General features: G+C 39.7%; 2 long non-coding RNA genes across 7 annotated transcripts; one reads left to right on the top strand and one right to left on the bottom strand.

Moving 5' to 3' along the window:
• Positions 1 to 333: 333 nt before the first annotated feature.
• 1700100I10Rik (RIKEN cDNA 1700100I10 gene) lies at positions 334 to 6,057 on the bottom strand. Of its 4 annotated transcripts, NR_126549.1 has the most exons (5): positions 5,933 to 6,057; positions 5,512 to 5,578; positions 5,185 to 5,261; positions 4,986 to 5,079; positions 334 to 1,046 (listed from the first exon to the last, which is right to left on the bottom strand). It is a non-coding gene; the product is annotated as an RIKEN cDNA 1700100I10 gene (long non-coding RNA). The 4 variants fall into 4 exon arrangements; NR_126550.1 differs by lacking the exons at positions 4,986 to 5,079; positions 5,185 to 5,261; NR_126551.1 differs by lacking the exons at positions 4,986 to 5,079; positions 5,185 to 5,261; positions 5,512 to 5,578.
• A 70-nt stretch (positions 6,058 to 6,127) lies between these two features.
• On the top strand, positions 6,128 to 8,405 carry Gm31072 (predicted gene, 31072). 3 transcript variants are annotated; one of them, NR_168699.1, is made up of 3 exons: positions 6,128 to 6,217; positions 7,490 to 7,717; positions 8,114 to 8,405. It is a non-coding gene; the product is annotated as a predicted gene, 31072 (long non-coding RNA). The 3 variants fall into 3 exon arrangements; NR_168698.1 differs by having other exon boundaries at positions 7,490 to 8,405; NR_168700.1 differs by lacking the exon at positions 8,114 to 8,405 and having other exon boundaries at positions 7,493 to 7,822.
• Positions 8,406 to 16,427: the final 8,022 nt, after the last annotated feature.

Below are 16,427 nucleotides of genomic sequence, written 5' to 3' on the forward strand. Positions count from 1 at the left end.
TTGTTTACAAGAAGTAGATGGTCAGACCAGTGGTGGAGTGAGTGTGTCTATGTGCACATGCACATACACGTTAGAACACAGGAGAATAAAGGGCAGCATCCAATCATTGTCAAGTACACAATTCATGGACAGCATTCATAACCCAAGCACTCATTACTGCCCTCCACGGTTACCCACATTATTATCCCAAACAGAGTCTTTGCACCATAGTAAAAAAGTTCCTCTTTTTTCTTTCCCTGCAGTCCCCATCCTGTCCACTTACTTTTTTGAATAAATGAAATAAAAATGAATCTCTTTCTTAATGAGAGATGAAAACTTAGTCAATATTTTTGTTTGTTTGTTATTGTTTTTTTAATCAAAACTTATTTATAACCAGAAGATGTAGTTTATATTTGGCATAGAAACAGTCCAAGAGTGAATATCTGACTACAAGAAAAGTATGCTTGATTTTTTTTCAAATCTCAGCAGTATTGAGTGTATAATATAATAACAGAGCTAATTTGTAACTTTAAAAATGTAAGGAAACAGCTGGGCATTGGTGGCGCATGCCTTTAATCCCAGCACTCGGGAGGCAGAGGCAGGCAGATTTCTGAGGTTGAGGACAGCCTGGTCTACCAAGTGAGTTCCAGGACAGCCAGGGCTACACAGAGAAACCCTGTCTTGGGAAACCAAACCAAACCAAACCAAACCAAACAAAACAAAACAAAAATGTAAGGAAACAAAAAATATTAGGCACCATTGACATGTACATTTGAAAGAAGACATACTCCAAGTGTTTTAAGATTCTGTCTTTTCAAAAGGAAAAAAACATTTAATTACTTTTAAGTTTTCTTAAGTTTACTGGGAAAATAAATACAAAACATTTCCAGAAACACAACTTCCAAACGTCCTCCTCCAAATAAAAGAAGTGAAATGTTGGCGTTGTGGGGAGGTGGAATGAGTTCAGGCTACAAGAAGACCAGAAGAATGCAAGCACATCATATCTGGATGCTGAAGCTGGTGAGGAGGCTACTGGGTTTTCAACTAGGAAATAGATGCTCAAATACCTAGAGGTAGAAAATAGAACACTCAACATGAGTACTTATAATTCTGTGATTCCCAAAATTAAAAAAAAAAGAGTAGAATGTTATACAAAAGAAATCATAAGAAAAGACATGTTAAAGACAAAACCATAATCTAACAAAAACTTTATACAGAGTTAAAAAATCTGAGTCTCTTAATAAGTTTGTAATACAGAAAAATTGATCAAATTAAGGAAGGGATGGATGGAGAGAGAAAATATAACGAAAATGGAGGTAGTGACAAGTGTTTTAGGGATTAAACTGTCAATCAATCACATATTCCAATAAATGGCCCTATATAATGGCAGCAGAGAGAGAGAGAGAGAGAGAGAGAGAGAGAGAGAAGGAGGAGGAGGAGGAGGAGGAGGAGAGGAAGGAAGGAAGGAAGGAAGGAAGGAAGGAAGGAAGGAAGGAAGGAAGGCAGGCAGGCAGGCAGGGAGGCAGGCAGGCAGGCAAGCAGGCAAGCAAGCAAGCAAGCAAGCAAGCAAGAAAGAAAAAAAGAAAGAAAGGCAGACAGACAGACAGACCTGAAGTTTGGGGCAGAGGATAGCCCAGAAGGTGGGGTTTGAGATTTAGTAGGGAGTAGGAATAAGAAAAATATATCATATATACATATATATATATATGTATATATGTATATATATATACTTATATATATATATGAGGTTCTCACAGAATAAATACAATATATTTTAAAGTTTGAAAAACAATAAAAAGAATTTGACAAGTTGCTGAAGTTTTCATTAATGTCAGATCATTTGAAATGCAAAAAAACCTAAATTATATAAGAATGTAGATATAAAAACTCACTTAAAAAGCTAGTAGGAGAGTAAGAATCAAGTGGTCTCTAAGGAAGCATCAGAAGAGACCTTTCCTCTGGGAGATCTGGCACATCTGAAACCCACACTGACTTTCCACACACACTTCACAGATCTAGGGAACCACTGCACCAAGCAAAAGATGAATTACCCATCAGAAAATTAAGGACAAACTGTTTAAACGAAGTCATCATTTATATATATATATTTACATCAGCACTGAGCTTAAACGATTCCAGAAATATATGTCTAAATTAATAATAATTACTAATATAATTCAAAAATCTACCGGAAATCCTTTAAATAGAAAATTACATTATTAAACAAAAGGGTGACTTAAGAATCTTCAATATAATTCTTAAAAAATACAAAGAAGGTAAGTAAGAAAGTGGCAAAAACGAAAAGCTGTCCTTGACCTGAGGAAAGACACCAACAAAACAAACCAGAGACAGAAAGGACAGTGACTAATGTCAACACATTCTCAGATGAAGCAACCTAATCATTAAGATAGCCATGACCATTCCTGCTATTGCAAAGCCAATAAAATAAATGCAATTGCTTCCCTATTCCTGCCTTACGTAGGAAGCATTTTAGATGAATTAAGGAATAAAATTTGTTACTTTTCCAAGTCTACATATCTTTACAACTTCAGAGTTTGAAAGATTTCTTAAAATACCAAACAGTCAGACAAAGAAATATGTTGACAAACTTAGTTCTTAAAATTTCAAACTGCTAAATTAACTCAAACAAATCAGTGGCCTTTCTGTACATAAAGGATAAACAGGCTGAGAAAGAAATTAGGGAAACAACACCCTTCTCAATAGTCACAAATAATATAAAATACCTTGGCGTGACTCTAACTAAGAAAGTGAAAAATCTGTATGACAAGAACTTCAAGTCTCTGAAGAAAGAAATTGAAAAAGATCTCAGAAGATGGAAAGATCTCCCATGCTCATGGATTGGCAGGATTTATATAGTAAAAATGGCTATTTTTCCAAAAGCAATCTACAGATTCAATGCAATCCCCATCAAAATGCCAACTCAATTCTTCACTGAATTAGAAAGGGCAATTTCCAAATTCATCTGAAATAACAAAAAAAAAAAAAAAAAAAAAACTATTCTCAACAATAAAAGAACCTCTGGTGGAATCACCATGCCTGACCTCAAGCTGTACTAAAGAGCAACTGTGATAAAAACTGCATGGTACTGGTACAGCGAAAGACAGGTAGATCAATGGAATAGAATTGAAGACCCAGAAATGAACCCACACAACTATGGTCACCTGATCTTTGACAAGGGAGCTAAAACCATCCAATGGGAAAAAAGACAGTATTTTCAACAAATGGTGCTGGCAGAACTGGCGGTTATCATGTAGAAGAATGTGAATTGATCCATTCTTATCTCCTTGTACAAAGATCAAGTCTAAGTGGATCAAAGAACGCCACATAAAACCAGAGACACTGAAATTTATAGAGGATAAAGTAGGGAAAACCCTTGAAGATATGGGCACAGGGGGAAAATTCCTGAATAGAACAGCAATGGCCTGTGCTGTAAGATCAAGAATCAACAAATGGGACCTCATAAAATTGCAAAGCTTCTGTAGGGCAAAAGACATAGTCAATAAGACAAAAAGACCACCAACATATATTGGGAAAGAATTTTTATCAATCCTAAATCTGATAGGGGACTAATATCATATATATATACAAAGAGCTCAAGAAGCTGAACTCCAGAATTTCAAATAGCCCCATTAAAAATGGGGTACAGAGCTAAACAAAGAATTCTCACCTAAGGAATACTGAATGGCCAAGAAGCACCTGAAAAAATGTTCAGCATCCTTAACCATCAGAGAAATGCAAATCAAAACATCCCTGAGATTCCATCTCACACCAGTCAGAATGGCTAAGATCAAAAATTCAGGTGACAGCAGATGCTGGCAAGGATGTGGAGAAAGAGGAACACTCCTCCATTGCTGGTGGGATTGCAAGCTGGTACAACCACTCTGGAAATCAGTCTGGCGGTTCCTCAGAAAACTGGACATAGTACTATCGGTAGTTCCATCAATTCCTCTCCTGGGCAGAAGATGTTCCAACTGGTAATAAGGACACATGCTCCACTATGTTCATAGCAGCCTTATCTATAATAGCCACAAGCTGGAAAGAACCCAGATGTACCTCAACAGAGGAATGGATACAGAAAATATGGTACATTTACACAATGGAGTACTACTCAGCTATTAAAAACAATGAATTTGTGAAATTCTTGGGCAAATGTATCTGGAGGATATCATCCTGAGTGAGGTAACCCAATCATGAAAGAAGTCACTTGATATGCACTCACTGATATGTGGATATTAGCCCAGAAACCTAGAATACCCAAGATACAACTTTCAAAACACAAGAAAATCAAGAAGGAAGACCAACGTGTGGATACTTCCTTCCTCCCTAGAATAGGGAATAAAATATCCATGGATGGAGTTGCAGAGACAAAGTTTGGAGCTAAGACGAAAGGATGGACCATCCAGTGACTGTCCTGCCTGGGGGTCCATCCCATAATCAGCCACCAAATACAGACACTATTGCATATGTCAGCAAGATTTTGCTGAAAGGACCCTGATATAGCTGTCTCCTGTGAGGCTAGGACAGTAGCTGGTAAATACAAAAGTGGATGCTCACAGTCATCTATAGGATGGAGCACAGGGCCCCCAATGGAGGAGCTAGAGAAAGTACCCAAGGAGCTAAAGGGATCTGCAACCCTATAAATGGAACAACAATATGAACTAATTAGTACCCCCAGAACTTGTGTCTCTAGCTGCATATGTAGCAGAAGATGGCCTAGTCGTCCAACATTGGGAAGAGAGGCCCCTTGGTCTAGCAAACTTTATATGCCCCAGTACAGGGGAAAGCCAGGGCCAAGAAGTGGGAATGAGTGAGTAGGGCAGCAGGGCAGGGGGAGGGTATAGGGGACTTTTGGGATAGCATTTGAAATGTAAATGAAGAAAATATCTAATAAAAAAATTTCAAACTGCTGCTCATTCAAAGATACTACAAACGTAATAATGATTATAAAATAAGAAAATATTATGGCAGTTGGTGGGGGCACCCACCTTTAATCTCAGCACTCAAAATGCAGTTGGATCTCTGTAAGTTCAAGGCCACCCTGAGTTCCAGGACATCCAGGGCTACAATGAGAGACCCTGTCTTAAAAAAAAAAAAAAAAAAAAAAAAAAAAAAAAAAAAAGGATCTATATGTATAAAGTACTTGTAGGGGGCTAGAGAGATGACTCAGCAGTTAAGAACACTGACCGCTCCTACAGAGGTCCTGAGTTCAATTCCCAGCAACCACATGGTGTCGAGGCTTTGGATGCCCTCTTTTGATGTATCTGAAGAGAGCGAAAGTTTACTCAGTTGTATTTGGTAGATGATGATGATAGATAGATAGATAGATAGATAGATAGATAGATAGATAGATGATACATAGATGATAGACAGATAGATGATAGATAGATAGATAGATAGATAGATAGATAGATAGATAGATAGATAGATAGATAGAGCTTAGAGATGTAAATACAAAGCATATTGAAAGACTGAAAGCTTGGACAAGGAAGTCCTTTCTGAAGTTTCACATACAATCATGGACGACAGCATGCCTTCTTGTATGTTCGCAAGGTCACCTGGTCTCTTCGTTTATTAAAACCTAGAAAGATTTGATTCAATTACCCAGGGCAGGAAGTGTAGAAATTGAACACTTTTCTGAACACAGTATGTCCATATTCTTGGGACTGGGGGCAGAGAGGCTTCCTGCATCCTCACGGCGTCTTTGACTATGCTTCAAGTTCATTACTGTGCCCGGTTCTGTGTATTTGTGTTCCTTCGGGTTGTCACTGCAGGGGCTACCCCACACCTAGAGAACAGGGCAGTGCTCTCAACAGTGTGAAATCAAGCCTCTGAGCTACGCAGCAAACGTTTGACTAGAGATTCCCACAGTCTCAACAGGGCGGCCCTCAGTCATGTGCTGACTGGGGGTAGTTATTCAGAAGGGCATGCTAACCTCTAACCATCAAAACAGCCACAATTTTCCATCCAATGGGCACTACACCATCTTCTCTGCTGCTTCCCGCTCATCCTCCCCTGCCCATGGACGCCCAGCAATTTCTTCTCCCTCTCAGTCACACCCTTCTCTCCCCATCCCCCCACCCCCAACGGCTCAACCAGTCACGTGCCTCAGTGCACGTTCTTCTAAACCACAGTTGATATAGAAATTACTGAGTCAGCTATTCACATATTTTTAACCCTGCTGTATTTGAAAGAAACATGAGAGATTCCAGGATTTGAAGTAAGTAGTGATTCTCAAAAAAACAAAACAAACAAACAAAAAAAAAACCCTCATATTTAAATATTGTCTTCCATCTATGATTTCCAATTAATCTGCCATATAAGTGACAAGATTTATTTTTAAGTCATAATACATTTTGTGTATATTACATATAATGTATTTTCTATCATTGAACTCTCCATTTTTAGGAACCAGTAGTTACCATATTAAAAAAAAATTAGGTTGATTTTTTTTTTTTTTTACTTTAAGCACATGTGTGAGCGTGTATATCTCTATTTCCCTTCGTTTCTCTCACTCTGAGTGGCTTCTTTAATGCCACCACCTGCTATTCTCCAGCAAACGGCTTGCTCGGCTCGCTCATAAAGTTGGGAAGTGGTGAGCAGCAGTGTGGTCTCCTGGGCCTGACTGTGATTGACAGGTTTCCTAAGCCACATCCTCTCCACATAACAGCGTCCCCTAGTTTTGTGACTTCCTCATCTCCAACCAACACTGAATAGTATTCTTAAGACAAATAGTAGTCCACTGATTAAAAAAGAAGAAGAAGCAGCTGCAAAATTCTTAGCATAAATTCAAAAGCATGAGCAGCGTGCCTCTTAGAATAGAGCACAGTCTTATGATAAAAGAGCAGGGTTTGACTCCAGACAATGACATTAAAATTGATATTCTCATTCATTCTGTATATAGCCTCTCTTTAAATAATTCTGCTGTCTTGCCTTAGGCTGCCATATTTAACACTCGGGAATCAACAGCTAGCAAACCTCCTATAGATCATGTTTCTTTCCACAGTTACCTAGAGCACTCACTCTCAAGCTTCCTTCACCACAGTGATGTTTACAAATGGTGACATGGGAAGTTGGTTGACAGCGCCAAACAAAATGGATTTCTCACTGTGAGATTTTAAAGCTTCCCATTACGTGATTGTACCACCATCCATGTCGTGAGAGACCAATAAGCACAGCCTAACAGGATCTCTGGGAGTTCCACCTGTCGAAACAAAGTATACTTCTCAGCCACCTCATTTCAATGCGGCCATTGTGTCCATAAACACAGATTTATGTAAAAGAACTAACTGAAATTCAGCGCCCCAGTTTGAAACACCTTAGTTCTCTAACTTAATCAGGAAGGATAAATGTTTGGGAATTGTCCCCTCCACCTTCTCCCCTCCAAGATACAAAGTTTCTGCTCTTGGCAGCAGAAAGGTAGATGGGAAGAGAAATAATGAATTTTAGTTACTTTTTCAAACAAGTTAACTTTGCTTGTCTCTTTTCTCAGCAGGCGTCTCATGCAGAAAAACAGCAGCTGGAGGCAGGAAACTACCTGTTCATCAAATCAGTACAACAATGTGTCTTTTCCAAGATCTTCACCTGAAATTACACGTAGCGCTGTCTCCATCTCTTCAAGAAGCAGTTGTCACTGATGTCTTTATCTTAAAAATAGCAACGAATTTACAAATAGATTCTGTAATTTAGAATTGAATTCTTTTTTATCTTTTTTTTAAAGGTATGATTGGTACTGGGAGTATAACCCCACGGTAGAGCACTTGCATACACATGCAATGAGGTACAAACTCAGCCCAGCAAAATAAATAAATAGAACTTTAAAATACGTCTGCTCTGAAAAGGCTGTCCACAAGATCACCCCTGTTAGAGTTTAAAAGGCAAAGGCCTTGTAGGTTGTTTCGGGGTTTTGTTTGTTTGTTTGTTTTTATTTTTGTTGGATATTTTATTTATTTACATTTCAAATGTTATCCCTTTTCCCGATTTCCCCTCTGCAAACCCCCTATCCCACCCACTCTCACTTCACCAGCCTGGCATTCGCCCGACTTTGGGGCATCAGACCTTCACAGGCCAAGGGCCAGGTTGTTTTGATTATTTGTTTTGTTTTGCTTCCTACCAGTAATTCCCCTGTCGTTGGACTGACTCCCTGAAAGTCCTGGTCAGGCCTGCTTACACAATACTTGTGGGTGAATCAACCTTACCATCTTTCTTCAAACTGACCAACCCTAAATTAGTGGAGAAAAACTCTTCCAGGATAAATAAACAACAACAACAACAACAAAAAAGGCCTTAAAAGGTGACTGGAATTTTTGGCTCCCCAAGGCCCGCTCTGCTCTGGAGAAGGAGGGTCCTTTTCTCTGTGTGTCTGTTTCAAACCCATAGTTCTTAACCCCAATAAATGTCTTTCTTCAGTTGCCGATTCTGTGTGTTGCTGTCTGCAGCATTAGAGTTTTCTCTGCTGCTCCAGATTTCTCCTGCTTCTTAATTCTTTAACTGGCAGAAGACACTCCCCCTCCCCAGACTGTGTGTGTGCATATCGTATGATGATTTCATGATGCATATGTGTCTTACTTAGAACATTGTGAAAGCCCGCAGAGCAAACACGGAAAGTGAGCGCTAGTCCAGACTTCAGTCTCCGGGTGAGGGCAAGTACAGCTGTTGGCTTCCTCTTTTGTTCTAGAAGCCCCACTCTCGTGATAAAGGCAAGAGTTGTGTGTGAGACACAGGAAGCTGATAGGAATTCTTGGTTGTGTCTGCACAGTTTTGCTGTGACTCTTAAAATGCTCGGGGGAAAAAAAATGTCTGTTTTAAAATGAAGTCAGCAGCCAGCGGAGACAATAAGGGGAAACAATGGAATCCCAAAACTTAAGGGCAAGGAATCAGCAGTCACAGCGAGCGCTTTCAGAAAACTCTGACATCAGGATTGGCCTCAAAGGGAAATCCCTGCACAAAAACCCAGACAGAACAGCTGAGTGTATGAAAAATGCAATTTTTTTTAAATCGAGTATCACACACACAGCCCGCTGCCCGTGTTCCGTCGTAATTACAGAGGCTGGAAAGGGGATGGACCTTCTTGCTGTGTCCCACGGAAACAGCCCTACAGAGGAGACTTCCTCGCTGAAAATAGAGCTCTTTAAGTTCCAGCTTGGGCTGTTGAGTCACTTCCTCTCTAACCTTCTTCCGAGAAGGGTCTTCTGAGAAACCTAAACTTTGAAAGCTACAGAATGTTCGGAATTTTAGGTTTCTCTGAGTATCCCGGGGTCTGACGGAGCGCCCATGAGAAATAGGAAAGAGCACCAATCCTATTTGATGCATTCTGACAAAGCCCCACACGTTCATATTTACTTCCTCACCACGTCAGAACTTATTTTCACAACACCCTCCATCCAGGCATGAACTGCCTTCTCCAGAGTGAGGGGCAAAGAGAAAAGCATTAAGAAAGGCTCACACAACCCCCACCACCACCACACACACACACCAAGCCTGGAGGAGGAGCACATTGAACAATGCTATTTTGTGGCCAGAGGAAATAAGACGCTATGCATATAAAGACATGGATATTTGTTTCTTACACAGCGAACTAAAATTCTGTGTGTTGTCTATGTGGTTGCATTCCTCACAAAATTAGTCCGGCTCACAGAAATGTTTTCGTTCCTGAATCCATGACCCATGTTATCTTTCTTCTTATGCTATACCACACCCTCTAATATTTCTAAATAAGTCATTTCAAAGTGAGCGTATATATGGGCACACACACACACAAACAAACAAACAAGCAAACAAATCCTGAAAAACAAAAGCCTAGTACTTTCACAATGTATGCAGACACGACTAGCATGTCTGATATATGTATGTAAAGGCCTTTCAGGTCAGGATGGAATGGAAGTAAGTTTGTAAAATGAAATAATTATGGAGCAAATCATATAAATATTCACTAAATCTCCTAGGATCCAGAAGTATTTGGAGTTTACCAACTATAAAAAATGTTTAATTTGGGCTTGGGAGATAACTCCTTGGATAAAGTGTTTGCTGTAGAAGCATACCTGTGCCAAGCTCAAATCCTTAGAACTCAGTGTGTGGTGAGCATGGTGGTCTGCCTGAATTTCAGCTCTCAAGAGATGGAGACTAGTGGTCCTACAGGCATGCTGTGTAGCTAGGCTAACCACATTGGTGAGCTCTGGGTTAAACTGAGAATCTGTCTTGATTAACAAGATGTAGAGCTATTATCAACCAGAGGCTTACACACACACACAAACACGCACAGGCAAACATGCATGTACACACCACACACACACACACACACACACACACACACACAAACACACATGGAAAAGAAAGATTTGACTCGAGTGAAATTAAGACACCTCAAAACTCAAAATTGTGGTGAATATGACAAAATGAATGAAAAATGTGCTTGAATCTAAAAGAATCAATCTTATGGAAGTCAAAGTAAAAACTGTCCAGAGAGAATATATAGAAAACAATGACAGCTTCCATTTTGATTAAAGTTTCTAGCTATTACACATAGGTAGAAGAATTAAGCACTTAAAACCCTACTCAATTAATATATATAGAAACAGAGAAATAAGAATATAGAACCCTTAATTCAATGAGTACTTTGAAGCATACATTTTTTTTCAAATGTTTGCAAATATTTGGGGGGGGGACATATAAAAGTACAAAAGGGCTTAAAGCAAGCAGACCTAAAGTCTATATAAATATAAATGTAATGTAAAGGTGATAGAAGTAGTCATGTAGTTTAGTTTCTCTATCTACAGTAAGCCAAGCTTTTAGAATAAGCACAGGCTCCGGTGCCACTCAGTCCTGTAAAGACCATGCCTAAACTAAAAGCAGGTATACTTCAGTTTACTCAATCCTTCTCAGAAAATAAATAATGGAAACAGATTGTGTTTATCTGAGGATGGGCGCCCTGACAATGTGGGAAGATGGATTGATGAGCCAGGGCCTCTTTCTCTCTTCTAACAAGATGATGGATGGTGGAGGTGAGCCACCAATCAAAGAGATATCATGCTATTTCCAGTATGGTTTCAGGTTACTTATCCAATCCTTTAAATCCTAAAAGTTACAGAACATTTATTCTTCCATGAAAATATGCTCACAGCCAATTTTCCGGAGAAAAAAATAAAAATAAATTGTACCAGTCTCATGTCAGTTTGCCTTACTTTGGGGACAACGAAGTTGCTTTAGCCTCTCCCTGACTTTCAGTTGCGCCGCCCCCCCCAGCCCCGCCATCCAAAGTAAGATGAGCATACAGTATATTTGAGTATCATTATTTTATTCTGCGATAGACAATATCACAGAATTGACATTCTGGAGGGTTCAACTGGTTTACAACCCCTCCTGGACACATCTAAAGTTGGCCCAAATGATGAGAGCAGAGTGTTACTTACTCTCTCTCACAGTATTCCTGAGACAGCCTCTGTGCTTCTGTTTTACGTATTAGGCCTTACATGTGTTTGCTTAAAGGATGAACTCAGCTGCATACAGGTTTTCAAAAGAATTTGGTCTCTAATGCTAACCAGGTTTAGTTCATTGCCTTACTTCTACATCTATTGATCTGCCGAGGAACAGAGTGACTAAGTTCATCAGTAGATAACATGAAGCTAAGTGAAAGAGGCTAGCAATGTATTTAATGTTGTTAATAACATCGACCATTTCAAAATGTACAAAAATCACAGGTGTATAGTAGAGAAGATGTAGTCGTAATTATAAAAGGGAAAGTCCCCAGGTTTCACTTCTACAGCCAACATCTATCCACAGGTCTTTTTGTATCTCATGTCCTGTGTTCCTCTTTTCATATCAACATTTACATCCCAGGTCAGCTGTTTACTTCTGTGTAAGTAAGGATATTCTGGTTAGCATGAGTAAAGTTTTATTTCTAATGCTTTCTTTGGTTAAAGGCAGGGCAATGCAGCTGGGAGAACTCAGAGAAATAAAGAAAATCTGAATCAAACCTTTAACGAAGGTGAAACATGATCAAATTCTCAAGGACACTCGAAGTACACACATTTGCTTCTTCCCGACACATATTTATTTATTGTGCTTTTATCACTACTCCCACAGAACGTGGCTAGAAGTCTTCCAGGGAAACTTAAAAAGTACAAAGCAGAGCTAGAACTGGTTTGGGGGTAGCTTTTAGCCTGATAGACTGAGAACCCCCATTTCCTCCATTTACGCAGAAGCAGGGAAGCTCTCTAAATGTAGAGCAAAGATCACAGGATTATGAGCCAAAAAAGCAAGCTTGAGCTCAGGCCCCAAAGGTTATTAACTGCCTATCCTCTTAAGCAAGTGACTTAATCCCTTAAAAGGGGTAAAGACACAATACCTATGTCCCAGGGTTGTGGAGATAAGATGGAATGGTGCTTACAAAGGCATTTTATACCCTGTCCTGGACTAAACACTTGGTGTTTAGATGGGCTGCAGGAGAAACTCGCTGAAGAAAAGAGACTTCTACGTGCCAGTAGGCACCCAGCAGGGACTCTCTGCAGGCGCCTTTTGAAGATTGATAAGCATCTCCAACAGCTGCGTTAGAGGCTGCAAGGACCAGGCTAGAAGGCAAGGGTCACCACCTCTGACCCTTTGCTCTCAGCTCAAAGGACATCTGCCAAAGATCCCCTGGAGGGAAATAGGGCTCTAAGAAGGAAGGCACAGAGCATTTTTAAGAGATTCTAACACACAGCATGTTTCAAGCCCATGGCTTTGCCTATATGGTCTCACTCCTCTGTATCTCACCAGCTTACAATATTCTGCCCAAGTGATACCACGTGTGCAAGTCTCCCTGCGTTTTGCAGAATGTTTGAGATTCATTTCTCCTCCGGTAACACATATTCTTACCAACCTGTCACCCAAAGATCTTCCCCCTCCCACTGAATTTCTTAAGGCAGAGGTCATGTGATTCTCACCTCTCATCTCTAGAGTGAACTGTATTGTGCAGCTACGCTGAGACATTTGCTAAAGGTACTTTCTGGTTGTTCCAGGGGGCCTCAGATGCGGTCCTTAACTCAGCAATGTTGGCATTTCCTTCACTGTTTTTAAAATTAGCGATCCATTCGTATCTGCAATTTGGATTCAACAGTTTCACATTTATGCTCCAAGGACCATACATAAATATATTCAAAGTGATAGCAGTTTTAAAACATCCTGGTCATTCCAATACAATTTATTAGGGACTGGCATTTAAAACCACTGAATTCCACCACTGTGCTAACCTTGTTAGGGTTAAAAAACAACAGCAATAAATTTATAAGACCACAAAAAAAAAAAAGCCTTCTTAGAATGGTTTAAAGTAATTGTTGCCTTTTTACGTCAGTGTGTGTTATTTGCACATGTGGTTGTCTTTCCCTATATATTACATACTCATTTCATAATAGAAGTCTGCTTCTGGCTTTTAAAATTCTCAAGGGCTTCCTACTGGACATTCCAAGCACACACAACCACTGTGGTTGTGATGGCTATGTGCCATCGACTCACAAACAAGTCCCAGAAATTCTTTTTGCAAATAGCTGCATAAATATTAGAGGGAGATTTGTAGCAACAGGTCTCTTTAGAGGAGACTTTTAGCAACTGCTGTCTGGTGTTCCGCTTAGCTCCTAGCTCAGGCATTTTTATGGTAGAGTGGGGATATGGCTCAAGGCAGCTGATAAGCAAGCCCACCACAAGGCAGAAGTTACTGAAGGGAGGCTCTCAAGGGGCGCTCTGACCCCAGAGCTAATTTCCAACCATCACATTGCTTTTGAAAATAGACAAATATATGGGCTGTGGCATTTAGTAAACTGACTTTTGAAAAGAAATCAACCTGCCACACATGTCAAGCAAAATAAATACCATCTCTTTAGAATAGTTGTTTCACTGGAGGCTGTAAGAATTTAGTGACTGCTACTAAAACCTAAAATTATGGATCTCTGAAAAAATATATATGGTATGATAAAAATTTTGGGAAACATCTTAAATTTGAAAGTAGAGAGGAGATTCTGTGTATCAAAATCTGATTAAAAGTTAGGGAAAGACAAGAAAGATTATATGGTAAAGGTAATTTGACTCTAGCTTTAATTTAGTTCCAAAGCCAATTACAAAATTTCCTGAAATTTTTAGAAAACAGAAAATAAATCTTCCTATGTAATCTAGGCTTGATGATAATCATTTGAATGTTTACGTTTGAACCATGTCAGTCATATTATAACCTAAGCCATGCTTCCAGAAATTTGGAAAAGAAATTATTAGCCTAATATACAGCTTTTCAAGCTATTTTGCATGTATATAGTCTCAAAATTACAACAATTCAAACAAATATTTACAAAGAAAAAGCAAGATTTCCCTGGTTTGCATAAGAGTAGCCAGTACAACAGATGGCTGCTGGCTGCTGACTGCTGGCTCTTATCTCTGCTGCTGTTCTCCACTAAGATTCGCTGTAATCTTTAAAACAGTTCTATATTTAAGAAAAAAAAACTGAAAGAAAATAATCAAAGTGCAATATAAGTGAACTATTTTTATAAAAAGCATAAAGTTCCTGGCATGATAAAAATAAGCCATGCCCGTGGTTTGAGAACTACTAAGTCCCATCGACGGTGTGCCATTGTGGAATTACACAGAGCATGCACTGGATGTGAATAATAAAAGACTGGGGTTGAGATGGAACAAAGACCCTTGTCAGTCTTTAAACCTGATCCAGTCTTGGGTAAAATCAAATGGTGTTCTAAATTCCTCTCTCTCTCTCCCACCCTTAATTACCCCTGTTGTCTCCTAATGACTCTTATTAAGGTATTAGCTAATAATATTTAAGGAACACAGGTGAACTGACCCCCAAAGTAAGGCTACAAATTAGTTGAAGATAAAATGTTTTATTTACTTCAGGAGTATTTCCCTTAGGGCCTCTGAGAGCCAGAAGATGTTTGTCTCGGTGAGTTAGAACTGCAAAGATATATTTATAGATCTCAAGGGCTTCTTAGTGAAAACGCTCTGAGCCCAAGCTGCTGAACATAGAGGCTTCGACTCCATTATCCCAGTTCCTTCCAGATTAAGGTCCTCAAGACATTTTCCTTGCACTGTGCTAGTATCGCCATTGACACTGCTGCTAAAAGAGAAAATACTCCAGTTAGTTACTCCAGTTAGTTGATGTTGTTGTTCTTCCCACAGCGTTGCAAACCCCTTCAGCTCCTTAAGTCCTTCCCCTAACTCCTCCACTGGGGTCCCTGTGCTCAGTCCGATGGTTGGCTGCGAGCATCTCATCTATATTCGTCAGGCACTGGCAGAGCCTCTCAAGGAACAGCTATACCAGGTTCCTGTCAGCAAACACTTCTTGGCATCAGCAATAATGTCAGGGTTTGGTGTCAGCAGATGTAATGGATCACTAGGTGGGATAGTCTCTGAATGCCTTTCCTTCAGTCTCTGTTCCACTCTTTGTCCCTGCATTGCCTTTAGAAAAGAACAATTCTGGGTTAAAATCATATAGGGAGGTGAGGCAGGGGTAGGTAGGTAGGTAGGTGAGGGAGCACGTTCATAGAGGCAGAGGAGGAGATGAGGCTGGGGGATTTGCAAAGGGTAAACTGGGAAGGGGAACATTTGAAATGTAAATAAATAAGATAATCAATTTTAAAAAGAGAGAAATACTCTATTCAATAGCACTTGCTAAAACATCAAAAGAAATACTTTGTTCAGACCCAGCACAAGCAGTGCATGAACTAGTGGATCATGCAAGGGGACAGAAAGAAAGATTAAGAACTTCCTCAAATACATTATAGGACAGTGGAGATTTATACACAAGGACCAGAAGGACCAAGGCTGGAAAATTACAAGAAGGAAACATCAGGTCCAGAGAGACTGGCTCAGCTGATCTAGCAGCATTCCTCCCTAAGGCATGCCAGAGCCCTCTGACATCCGCTGGGGTAGTGAGCAGCAGAGAGGACGGATGAAGCATCCCTGACCAGATTCAGGAAGGACCAGAGTTGGAAGGCAGGAAGGCAGGGAGAAGCTTGCTAAATTGCATTCTTAAAAGTTGATTATGCATTAAGTAGGCTTGTGGGTGGGATTGAAAGAGACTTCAGAAGTTGGGTAAAAGTTTGTCTATGAAGAGAAACTTTTTTTCACCACATGGCAGTGATACCTAAATGAGAAGGAAAGCAGTTATTTTAAAAAGTGTTGTTGAGTTCTGGCCTTAAATGAGCAGGACAGTTTCTCACTTTCCCTCAACAGTTATTGTAGTTTAAAACTTCTAGGGATGTTACCTCATTTGGAAAACCTGTACATTTGTATTTGAGATGTCTTACTATACTGTATAGATAAAGGAAGTAGAGACTGGTAATTGTGAAAGAACTAAAGCAAAAACAGAGCCCAGACCATTTTGATAGTAGAGTTCCAAATGACCACTAATCTGTAAGCAGATTTCTGTCTGAATTTGAATCGGTATCGGCCCTACT

Source organism: Mus musculus, chromosome 14 (genome assembly GCF_000001635.26).
Source record: "Mus musculus strain C57BL/6J chromosome 14, GRCm38.p6 C57BL/6J".
Lineage (NCBI taxonomy): Eukaryota > Metazoa > Chordata > Mammalia > Rodentia > Muridae > Mus > Mus musculus.